We start from the raw sequence: 13,324 nt of genomic DNA, 5'->3' as shown, positions 1-13,324 counted from the left end.
GAAGTTCGCACCACTATCACTGTCAACAGGCATAACTTTTCTTTTACCTACACTATATACTGGAGATTTAGTACCTCACTTTTACAACAAACTGTTTTCAATGATAAAGCTTACATTCAACTTAGAGTTTTCACTTACGAAGTATTTTCTGGAAAATATAGGATTTTCTAGAGTTTTCTACTACCTATAAACGTAAATTGCAGTTTTTCACACCATATGTTCAAATACAATTTATACAAAATTCACACCAAATTCTTATGAACTCACCAGCTTTATGCTGATACTCGTTTTCAAAATAACTTGTATCCTCAAGTCAAAGATAGACAGGTACAGGTGCAGCATTTTGGAGAAGATGGAGCATACAAGATCCATCTCTTATTTTTGTGTTACTTTTGGTGTTTGTTGAAACCTTACAGAACACACTTGTAATTAAACTCACTATGTAATGAAATGGTTGTATGTTTCTTGTTTTTACTATTATGCAGTTGTGATGATACTGTACATGACGTCCTCCACCCCGAAACGTATTCCGCCGTTATCGGTTTTGGGGTGTGACATCATTGCATGCGTCATCGGAGCACTCGAGTCCGAGGCGGTGCATGCATCGGGGTACGCTGGGCATACTCAACTACGTTGGGCGTAGTTCGGATCGGATCGATGACTCCCCCCCCCCCCTTCCTTCGGATAATATCGGAATTTAATAATTAAATTTTAATTTTAATTATTTAATAAACTTCGAAAATTCATATCTTCTTCATACGTACTCCATTTTCGACGTTCTTTGTATCCACGCGTAGGTGAGACTACGCTCTACAACTTTCATTTAGACTCCGTCGGCTAATTTTGAATTTATTTTTATTATTTATTCTTAGTAGACCGGGACAGCAAAACTTCGTTATAAATTCATAACTTCTTTATCCGACGTCTGTTCTCGCCTATCTTCTTATCGCTTTGCTACCACTAACGAGACCTTCGATTCTCATTTAGATTGTTTTGGCTAAAAACCGCTCGATCTCAAATCGAGTATTCGGCCTGCATACTGCTAAGTCGAAACTTCAGAAAATCATAATTTCCTCATACGAAGTCAGATTTGGGCGTTCTATAGATATTCGGAAACCTTGTTTCGGCCACTACAACTTTATGTAAAGATATTGAGTTTATTTTACACTTAAATTTTGATGCTTATTTTTATTCTTAATTAATCAAATCACATAATTAAGCAATTAAGCACGAAACACATAATACTCAAATAATACACTTCTATTATTTCAAAACGGGTTACAGAGGTTAACCTAGACTATTATATCAACATTAATGACAAGCCCAGAAACACAGGCGTTACAGTAACGACGTTGTGACACCTTCTTGTTCCAGAACTTCTTCTTGTTGTTGTTGGCATTGTTGTCTTTGTTGTTGCTCCCTTTGGTTGGTTCAGTGGTGACAGTTGTGACACCTTGACAGACCCCATGATCAACGAGAGATTGCGCCAATTCTTTCGCGCTGTCGAACGTTGTGGGTTTGGAGGCTAACACACTCCCTCGAAGTTTGGGTGATAGTCCCCAGATATACCTTTCCACTTTTTGGCTTTCTAGGATCAGCATTCCTGGGCAAAGTATTATGAAGTTACTGAATATGTTGGTATAGCCTGCGATGTTCGAGCCTACCATCGTAAGGCCCCACACCTCCTGTTCGAGCTTTTGAATCTTGCCTCTTGGGCAGTACTCTCGTAGAAGCATTCGTTTTAGGTTTTCCCAACCCATGGAGTTTGCCACTACCAAGGTTAGTGTCTTGACGTGGCCGTTCCACCACGTTAGGGATCGTTCGGAGAAGGTAAAGGCGGCAAATTTTACCTTGCTTTCTTCAGGGCATGCGCATACTTCGAACACAGCTTCCGTTTTCTCTATCCATTGGAATAGAGCCAGTACTCCCTCAGTCCCACTAAAGAGAATAGGTTTGCCGTTGGTGAAGTCTTTGTAAGTACATTCTCTGGAACGACCCTGGTTTTGCCCATTTGTAAAGCTGTTCGTTCGTCCTCCTGACCCGTTGTTACTCATTTGTGCCATCGCTGCGGTTACCGCGGCCGTTACAGCAGCTTGGAATATAGTTGCATCCATAATTGGAGGAGGTGGTGGAGGTGGTGTTGGATCTGAGTTTCTGCGTGATGATCTGCGAGGAGACATGTTCTGGTAGAGAAATAATAATGAAGACTATAAGTTTTCAATGTTTTGACTAGAGGGTTAGTTATATCTTGTAATTTGTTTCGACTTTAGTTAATGGTTTCGAAGTAGACATAGCAATTTAGATAATTCTATAAGTCTCGGGAGATATGCAAAGAAACACTTCATATATATATGTATGTCACACCTACGGTGCGTTACATTATGCTTAGCGTTTTAGGAAAATTTGACCTATCTAGAGGTCTCCGTTTACAAGTTCAAAGGAAATAAGAAAAACTTTATCTGAGGTCCTATTTTATATCAAAATTGTTGAAGTTAAGCAAGTTCTACTTGCGGTGTGTTGTGCGTTTGGAACTGGACTCTGCATCCGATTGTTTGGTTCCCATTAGACACCTCTCAAGGATCGCTTGTTGTTCCTTCATCTCTCTTATTTTTGCAAGAGCTGACTCCATTTGGTTTTGAAGCGTCCGTGTGCGGAGTTGGGTATCTTCGTGTAGTCCGTCCAGGCGACGAATGTCTGCGGCGTTACCCTGTGTAGCAGCATTGACCTCGCGGATTCTGGTTGCTTGCATGTCTGACTGGTAGTTCTGGGTGGCTATTGTGCCCACAAGGACGGGGAGCGCTCGATTGGCTGAGCCTCCTCCACTGACATTGTAAAAATCTCGACACATGCCGAAGGGAGGGCGTACACCTAGTTGACGGCTCCAATGGTAGAGGTAGCTTCCCCAAATGGGAATGGGACCTGGGTAATATGCTCTGACTTCGGGAGGACGAGGAACAGGAGAATTGATTATTTCTAGCTCGGAGTCTGTTCCAGACGTAACTTCTTCTTCCTCCTCGACCTCCTCGTCGACTTCGAATTCCTCTTCGACTTCGACTTTGAATTCTTCTTCGACTTCCTCTTCGATTTCCTCCGGGTCTTCTTCCGAATCTTCTTCTATCCATCCGCCCTTACCTTGGTTTGGGTAGTAAGGATCTCCCGGTATATGGAATCCGGCCATTTGTCTGTACTAGGATAGAAGTATGAGAATTTTATAATAAAAGAAATTTCTATTTAACGGCATCCTAAGTTTAACTATATATTAATGTGTGCAGGTTTTCATTGTCCTATTATCCTATAACAATACTCCTATAGTATTTCAAATTTGCGAGTCTAAAAATTTTATTTGGTAAGTTTTTGATTTGTTGTCCACTACGACCATTCCTCGACGTACGTTGGTCAAATCCAGGATAAATATAGTTGATCAGGCTATATTTATTCTCGATTCGATTACATACCTCGAGGCCCAATCATAGTGTAGCAACTTGCCTTAATACTTTTTAGAAAACTTGGTTATGATACAAGACCGATGCATGTGTGTAAAAATGTATATTTTTAAAAGAAAATATATTGTTTACGAAAATGTTTTGTCAGAGGGTTTTTGGTCCCCTTTGCATTTATAGTTTGTATATCTTATGTGGTTCGATATACTTAGTTCACTATAAACAATGCTCTGATACCAATCTGTCACACCCCCAAACCAGAATGGCGGAAACATTCGGGGGTGGATGACTTTACGTAGTACCATAACAATTGAATATTGTAAAGAAAGTAATACAACCATCATACATATATAATAAAAACGTATAATGTTGTGTTATACATGTTACCAAAAAAATATTACAATATGATGATTTAAAATGTTTGATAATAAACGCCTTTTAGCGTTTCCTTCTTCGAAAGCTGGTAGTTACCTGTATTACTGATTCCCTGATAAATACAAGTGGTTTCGAAAAAGTGTCAACAATAAAGTTGGTGAGTTCATGAATGTCTTGTATTGAAAAAGTATGTCTTTTTGGAAGAAAATAGATGAACGTGGCTTTCAGAAAATCCAATATTTTCCACATATAATTTGAAAAGTCCCCAAGGTTGGAGGGCGTTAATATCTTTCGTATTTAAATGATAAAGATAAGTTTTGTGCTCAAAATAATGTAAATATTGAATGCATGTATGAATCTCGTAAATCAAGCTTGTTTTTATACTTAAGTGTGAGTCTTATAACCATACTATTGACACAGACTGCCTGTAACAACATTCTTCAGGTGTTGTAATGTTATGACATTGGTCACCCCATACCTGCCGGTCTAACTGTAGCTAGCAGTTTAGGTGTGGGGTTGTCAATCCCATATAGATCTATACACAAGTATCACGCTCTCCCTCCAAGAGATTTTGGCTTACAATACAGGACTTGAAATGCATACATAAGAGTACGTTGAAGTTTGAATATCTTACATCACTTAGTATAAATAGATTTACGATAAGAAGTATTTATTTCACTTTAGATAAAAGTATTTCGTTTTTCAAGATGTATATGTAACGACCCAAAAATCACAACTAAAAATTTCTTTAAAAACATTACTTAATTATATTTATAAAAACTGCATCATAAGTCATAACATAAGTTTCGAGTATTAATTCAAAACATATTATCATTATCAGAGTCAAACTTTCCCAGGTTAACTGACTATGGTGTGTGCATTGCAATCTTCCCGAGCTCCTCCTTTGAAAACTGAGTACCTGAAACCAAAACTGAAAAACCGTAAGCACGAAGCTTAGTGAGCTCCCCCAATCTACCACATACCATACAATAACATATAAAGCACATACTGGGCCTTGCCCACTGCATCGGACCGAAGTCCGGGCTAACTGGGGCCTTGCCCCCTGCATCGGACTGAAGTCCGGACTAACTGGGACCTTGTCCCCTGCATCGGACCAAAGTCCGGGCTAACTGGGGCCTTGCCCCCTGCATCGGACCGAAGTCCGGACTAACTGGGACCTTGTCCCCTGCATCGGACCGAAGTCCGGGCTAACTGGGGCCTTGCCCCCTGTATCGGACCGAAGTCCGGACTAACTGGGACCTTGTCCCCTGCATCGGACCGAAGTCCGGGCTAACTGAACAGAACATAGCATAAACATATCAACTAGCATGAACACACATATACTGCATACTACATCGGGCCGTGGCCCGGAACACATAACACATAATTCATGTCCGAGCCACGAAGGCATCAAACATACTAAATACTGCATCAGATCAAAATCTGGAAACTGCTACTAGCTAAACGGGTCGGCATTGTGGCCTTAGACCCGTTCCTACTGGAAGGAAACTCACCTGAGACTGCTAAACTGATGTTGCTAATCCTTTTGACTCCTACCTGACCTCTGACTCCGAACTGCTGCTCCACTAGCTCCTCGAGCTACCAATGTCAATATAACACTTAGTCCAACTGACCTCCAAAGGTCAACAAGGTCAACTCTAGTCAAGGTCAACTCTAGTCAAGGTCAAAATCCTAGTCAAAGTCAACCTTCCAGGTCAACCCTACTCGCCGAGTCCACCTAATAACTCGTCGAGTTCATATGCTCAGCATCTTTCTATTCGCGATTCGACTCGCCGAGTCAGTCCATGACTCGCCGGGTCAACTATTCCCGAGTCCTGACCTGTCCAACTCGCTGAGTCTCCATCCGACTCACTGATTCGAGTTTCAACTCGAAGGGTTTGGGGGGTTCCGCGACCTGACTCGCCGATTCCAAGAATAGACTCGCCGAGCCCAAGGCAATCATCAACCAACTCGTCGAGTTGTTCTTCCAACTCGCCGAGTTCATGCCTAACTTCATCCGACTCGACGAGCTGTTCATCCCACTCGTCGAGTTCCTCCTCATCTTCAAGCTACTCGCCGAGTCCACTCGAAGGACTCGCCGAGTCTATTCAGTCCTTAATCCATGCAGTGACTTTTCGAGCCAAACAGGGCTTCCAACTCATAGATCCATACTTCTAAGGCCTATCCCCCACGTAAAGTGGCAAACTTTACGTGTAGATCAAGAGATCTAGGCTTAAAACAATCCAAACTAGGGTTTAAGACAAAGAGGCTTCACTATCAACCCAAGAACAGATGCTTCATGACTTTCTAGGCCAAGATACACTCAGATCTGAAGTAGCAACTTCAGATCTAGGCTTCTAACTCGAAATAGTTCTTAAGCATAGCATAAAATCCCCAAATCACATAGCCAAGGTTGATCTATTAAACAAAAGAGGGAAGGTAACGATTTATTACCTTTAAATGCTCAGAAATGTTCCACCAACTCTGGATCCAAGGCTCCCCTCTTGCTCCACAAAGACTAACTTCTCTCTCAAGCTCCAAAAGCTTCACTAAAGGTAGATCTTGCTCCAAAACGATTATGGCGGCTAGGGTTTAGTGATATGTGCTAGAGAGGCAATAAAGGAACCCTAGGGGAGAGAATGAGACGTTTAAATAAGCTCCAAGTCCCGGATTTAGGGTTTTCCTTGCTCAGACCTGACTCGCCGAGTCACCTTGGCCGACTCGCCGAGTCGGTCGCTTACACCTCAACCCGGATCCCGCTCGGACTCGCCGAGTCCCTCCTTGGACTCGCCGAGTCTCCCCTTAAAATTGGGGTTTTCTTTCTTTTCTTGGCTTTCCAAACTTTGGGTGTTACAGTATATGTAAGAATGTATGAATAACTCGCAAACTATACTCATTATAGTTTTTCAAAAAGTATGTTCCATTTAGTGAAAATAACTTGGTGATGTACTAAACTTTATACGTAAAGATAGTTGTTGCATTTAAGTTTATATAAAACGATACGTTTTCTTATATTGTACTTGTATTTCCCCCCTAAAACATGAAAAGACTTGAAAAGTAGGGGTATGAACTCACTTGTTCGGTTTGAAGAGAGTGGAACTAGAGTCGAGCAGAACTTCAACCGCGGAAAGCTGCGTCTTCGAGCTTCTCGGGGATCTTGGTAGCGTAGAACCTTCGTCGGGGGCTCGAGTGTGGAACCGAGGATGTCGGGATGGTCTCTGGTACGTAAGAGTGTGTGAGAGTGAGTGAAACTTTGAGAGAGGTGTGCTAAAATCCGGAGCTTATGCCTTCTATTTATAGGGCTGAAAATGTGAGTACGCTGGGCGTACCACCGGAGTACGCTGGGCGTACGCGTTACACTGGGCGTACTTCGGTTACGCTGGGCGTAACTTTGCGTCATGGCTTACGACTCGGGTCTAGCTAGGCGTAGAGTTTGCAGCTGATGGGACTCGACCCTGCACCTGAGTACGTTGGGCGTACTCCTAAATTACGTTGGGCGTAATTCTGGCTCCCGTCTTCTAAATTCCGCAACTTTCGCGTACGGTCTCCGTTTTTCACGTTCTTTATATCCACATTTAGGTGAGATTATGCTCTGCAACTTTCATTTAGACTCCGTCGGCTAGTTTTGATTTTATTTTTAATGTTATGTTTTTAATAGGCCGGGACTGCTAAAGTCCGTTAAAAATTCATAACTTCTTTATCCGACGTCTATTTTCGTTTGTCTTTTTATCATCTTACTCCTATTGTGGAGACCTTCTACTCTCGTTTACGTTGTGTTAGCTAAATATCGATCGATCTTCAATTCGAGTTTTTAGCTCTCTACTACTGTCACAAAACATAGAAAATTCGTAACTTCTTCGTACAAGGTCCAATTTGGGCGATCTTTTTATGTATGTTTACAGTTTAACGAACTCTACAACTTTGGTTTAGATACTTAAGGATAAAATACATTTTATTGAAATTTCACTTTTTACGTTAAATAGTGTTTTACCGGGTGTATCGTAAATATTTGAGTGGTTATAGTTTCTTCAATATAACCCGGTTTCGAATGTTCTTTATGTTTCTGGAAACCTTGACACGATATCTAATATTTGATGCATCCCAATTTAGATATTTTGAACACTTTATTTTTGAGGTTAATTTCGTTGATTCCAAATAGTTTTCGTTGTATTTGACTTTTGAGTGTTACATCGCTTTTGGAAAAATGTCGGGTTGTCACACAAACCCTTTCCATTAAAAGTATAATGAAGTATAAAGTAACTAAATGTTTTTACAAAATTCTCAATCCTAGTTACTTTAGGCAAAAGTGAATTGATGCAATTCCATGAAATTACACTTAGTACCCTTGCGAAGACGTTAGTGGAGCGTGTGTGGTTAACCGGCACACTAAATGGTTCTAAGCAAAAGTTGCAAAGGGTGACTCAATGTTTGTCATAGTTCGGTGGAGCGTGTGTGGTTAACCAGAACATCGAATAGGTGACTGTAACATTGGGGGCACCATGTAAGTTTGCATGGTTATTCACACCCTGTTTTATGATCCTCGGCATCCCAGTCACAAATCGAGGGGCATATCGAGATTTAAACATGTCATTGAAAAGTTCAATGAATATCAAAGGATCTAGGAGTTTTTCAATACATTTAAAACCTAATCTCATTTTTCGTTTTTCGTGGTGGAAAATTAGTGAATTGTCATTCACTTACCTTCAAATGTTCTGCAATTTGGGTTACGGCATCCCTCTCCCAAGTTGTGGAGTATTGTGTTGGGTCCTAGCCTTAATATCTCATTTGGGTGATTTATTAAGGACTCAATCAATCAACTAACTTAATTTTTCTCCCGTTTTGTAGATGTATGAATCTAACCGTGGTCTTCCCGAATCCCATGGAAAAGGTTTTCCTGCTCAAAGTGAAAGTATGTTACACAATGAAGGTGAAAGATCGATCCCTGCATTGTGGACTAGTTTGATTTCACTTCCTCCACCTCCTCCTGTTGTTCTCCCAAACTCACAAGATCGAAGAATTGAAAAGTTCAAAACCACTCAAGCCCTGTTGGCAATGAAACATGAAGATGGAAAATCTGTGTGTGCTCACGTCCTAGGGATGAAATAACACATTGATAGGTTGACAATGTTGGGTGCATCTTTTCCAAAGAAGTTGGTTGTAGACTGGGTTCTTCATTCACTCCCTAAATCATATGATAAGTTCGTAAAAGAGTATTATATGATGGATCTTGACGCGACCCTCATTGACCTAACTTCCATGTTTATTGCTGCTGAATCGGAAATGATTTGGCAAAGTAATGCAGCATATTTATCTGGTAATTCAACCAACCATGCTTCCGTGGTCGCTCCAGGAGAAGCCACCTGTTTTTGCTGCCAAGAGAAGGGGCGTTGGATACGAAGCTGCCCAGAGGACCTGAATAATCTAAGAGATGGGAGAGTCAAGAAGTATGGCTCTACTTCAGGTAATATCCACTATCTATCTCCATTCCGTTCCTATTCATTGATGCTTAATACATAATGTGATAAGATTACATTTAAATGTTTTGCAGGATCAGAGAAAAAAGAGGAAGCTTGATGGAAGAGCAAGATGAGTCTGATCACGAAGAAATGGATCACGGTCGCATGGATTTGAAGATCAGATTTTGAGCTTAGGAAGTTATGATAGATTTGTTAGGAATATTTAATTACATAGTTTTTCAGTTGATTTTGCATTGTAAGGACTTTTTTTCTGCTGCTTTTATGAATAAAATAAATTTTTTAGTTTGTCTTATATATATATATATATATATATATATATATATATATATCCTTGAAATGAAATCGTTGTGAAAAATTAATGTTGGTGTATTTCTATAAATGGATGTGATTCATTGTTATGTCATTTATGGTTGTGTCAAAAACTTTCTAAGTAAGGAAAGATTCCCATCACCCAAGTTTCAATTGGACAGAAACTTGGAATCATATGATTTGAATCATGTGATGTATGGAAATCATGGTACTTAGGAAATTAAGACTAATTCCTTGATCACACAAGTATCTGAGTCAAGTGAAGGACTAAAGGAATAGAACACAATGTTGTGCACTAGTCAAGTCCACCACAAATAACAATGATACTATTCATCATAATTTACCAAAAGTCTGGTAAATGTGGTTATACTTTCAAGATTAAGTGTAATTCTAAATCATTGAAAAGTTTCAATGAATGGCAGAACGAATAAGAAGAATCAATGGAGGCAGAAAGATAAAAAGTTTCTCAAATCTAAGAAGAAGGGAGAGTACTTTTATTTCAGTTTTATGATCGTCTTAATGATTAAGAACCATATCACAATTGATCCTCTAAGGACATCTTAGTGCACTAGTATGGCTATGAAGAGGAATCAGAAATTGTTGAAACGGTTAAATCAAAAGAATGAGTCATACTTCGTTCCAAAATCAAGTCTTAGAATTGCATTCCAAGATTGTGAATTGAGTGGCACACACTCATTGAATGTGAAGAAGAAAATTGTTTTTCTTACTCTTGCATGTTTGAAATTGGTAAGTTGTGATCTCTTGGAGAAGACAATGACCAACTAAGACCAAATGTGTGTAATGTTTTGTCTTGATATAGACACACACTAACTCTTGGATATTTGTTTATCAAGAAATGTTTCTTGATAAGAGAATCTAATATGTCAAGAGGTTAGTGGGAGTCTGAAGATCTTGAAAAGATTCAAGAACTAATCAAGAGTGAACTGATTAAACACTAGCACACGACTTGAGGTTTGTAACCTATCGTGTTGACAAAATTCTTTTTCTGTGCCAATCTTGTTGAGTGATTATGCATATGAGTTCTACGAGTTCTCATTAGAATGCATAAGAAAATCACCTTATTCAATGAAAGTACATTGACTGGCATATGTGAGCTGCTAGATAACTTGGAAGCAATGGTGGGACCCTTGATGGCAAGAATTAAGAATGAACAAGAGTTTGAATTTTTCACAAACATTATCTTATGATTAGGGTTATGACAAATTCACATGGATAGGAACACATGCACCATAAAATCTAAGTGTCATAAGGTTTCTCTCCTTCATGAAAAATGATTGTGAGGAAACGCTTTCACTAAGAGAGATTTTAAGAAGATAGTGATTATGTAAATTGCATTCTCAAATTCGATTATGATTACGGCATCTCTCTTCGTAGTTCGAATTGTGAGATTTGGCAATTGGTCTGAACATTTGGGACTTAGTAATATAAGTTTTGAATTAGTTTAGACACACATGTGAGATGTCTGAGGAAATGTGTATGAGTTTGAGAAACTTAGATAAAGGCTTATCGAAACACATCGTATTGGAAATATAAACTTTGGAAGTCAATAAGTATTGTCTTCTAGAAGTCCTACTGTTTTCTGAATATGTGTCAAAGCTAGTGGGAGCATAAGTGTTATGTTGTAATGGATATAATCATCATGTTAGTGGGAGCATGATTATTATTTCAAGTATTGCAAGATTGGAAATATTAATTATAGAAAAACGAAAGTTTCACTTTGCAAAGTTGCAAGGGTTGAAAAGATGTTTTTGCTATAATTAAGGGAGAGAATGTTATACTTTGTTTCCAATCTAAAAGCTTAGATCGAGAAATTTTAATTGAATTTAGTCAAGGATATATTTATTATTTCAATTCTCAAAGTTCGATTATGATTACGACATCCCTCTTCATAGTTCGAATTTTGAGAACACGGAAAATAGAAATATTATGACAATGTTATAGCAAGAAACTGGTAAAATGTCATGTTTTCGCTGCGAATCGTATCCCAAACACTTCGAGTATAGGATCGATTGCATATGTTGTAATATTTGACCGATCTAAAATTTTCCAGATGCCTAGTGCATTTAGAGGGAAAAAGGGAATAGAACCGGATTTGACTAAAATAATTAAACAACTATTAAGGACAATCTAAGGTTCGCCAAGGATTGGTCGCTTGTGGACAGTTGGAAGTATAGTCATGGATGGACCATATTGACATTATTATGAATAGATAAGATTATATTTAGAATGAGTTGTCATATGGAAAATATGGAAATGTTTCCATATTGGGAGTTGGATATCGAGAATCAATGTCTAGATTAGAAACGTTTATGCAAGAAGGATGTTCAAAGGAATGTACTTTGAATGAGATACTTCATGACTATGGAATTCTCTTATAACAATTTCCAATAGAGTACTTTGTAATTTCATTGGCAAAGTCTTTGTGACATTGGCACTGTGATATTACGAAATGACCATTGCAAAAAATGTTATAATCTAACATATTCTAGTAGTGGCGAGAATTTTGTATTCTTACACTAATGGATTAGGAATTGTGAAATGAGCATCATTGGAAATGTGTTCATTTGATCTATTTCACAAAGTAAGGACCATAGGTAAACATAGTGTGTATGCTAAGAGAATGGGACAATTGTTGTTATAATTCAAGTAATAAGTTGGCTACCCGAAACATTATACAATGAATAATGTGTAATCAATATGGTGATTAAATAAAATGAGTTTTATTTATACTCAAAAGTTTGGGGCCATATTGGGTTCGATTATTCTTGTGTTTCACTTTGCATGTTTTGAATTCCTGAATAATAAGATTATTCGAACATTCCACGGTCGCTCATACTTTGGGAGTAGGTATGAAAGAAGATTTCCATGAATTGGTTTGTAGATTTCCTAAAGTGTATTAGACATAGAAAATGTTTGCTGCAACGTTCATGAGTGCTTACGAATATGATTTGAGCTTTGGATTAAACCCACGCTCACTTGGATCGCTTCATGGATTTTCTCACGAGTGATTGGTGAGATGATAATATCTTGTATTCTTTAAAACGATATGTGTAAGTTGTATCTTGCGAGTCGGTTACACATTGATAATATGTAAACGCACCAGTAACTTGGTGTTATAAAACATATTGTTGTGTGTGATTCGGTGAGTAAGTGCAAGAGAGCATTTAGTCGAAGTTTATCCGTTCCTTTTACCTAAAGCGGGATAAAAGCGATATATGTGGTCCCCTCGATGATTTAGTGATGACACCCTAAGCGCTTGGCCAAGCCGGGACTAAGTAGATGTGTTCAATAGTAGTTTGTTGTCAGTCGTCATAAATCGGAAATCGGGAAACAACACATAGACTGAGAGAATGATTTAAATCCATGTCTCACATCTATACGATATCTAGAATGGAGGAATATATGATCCCTTATCTAAAGGACGCGTATCTGATAAGATCAGAGTTGACAGCGGCTTTGAAAGCTACAATTGCTGATCAGGTTTGAAGTTATACGTAGAATAGTTATTAGACTTATCCAAGTGGGAGACTGTTGGATTAGTGTCTGAGTCCATAACTATTTTGGTATGTACTTGACCCGATTGTGAGCATGGTCCTTTTGGGTTGCCTTCACCAAAGCAACTTGATAGGATGAATTATGGAGAGAGAGAGAGAGAGAGAGAGAGAGGATTAATTATGATTTATTAATATATTATGAGAATAA

This window comes from Lactuca serriola, chromosome 4, assembly GCF_051521515.1.
Source record: "Lactuca serriola cultivar US96UC23 chromosome 4, Lser_US96UC23_V15, whole genome shotgun sequence".
Classification (NCBI taxonomy): Eukaryota; Viridiplantae; Streptophyta; class Magnoliopsida; order Asterales; family Asteraceae; genus Lactuca; species Lactuca serriola.
The sequence above is the reverse complement of the archived record's forward strand: the minus strand, read 5'-3'. Positions refer to the sequence as shown.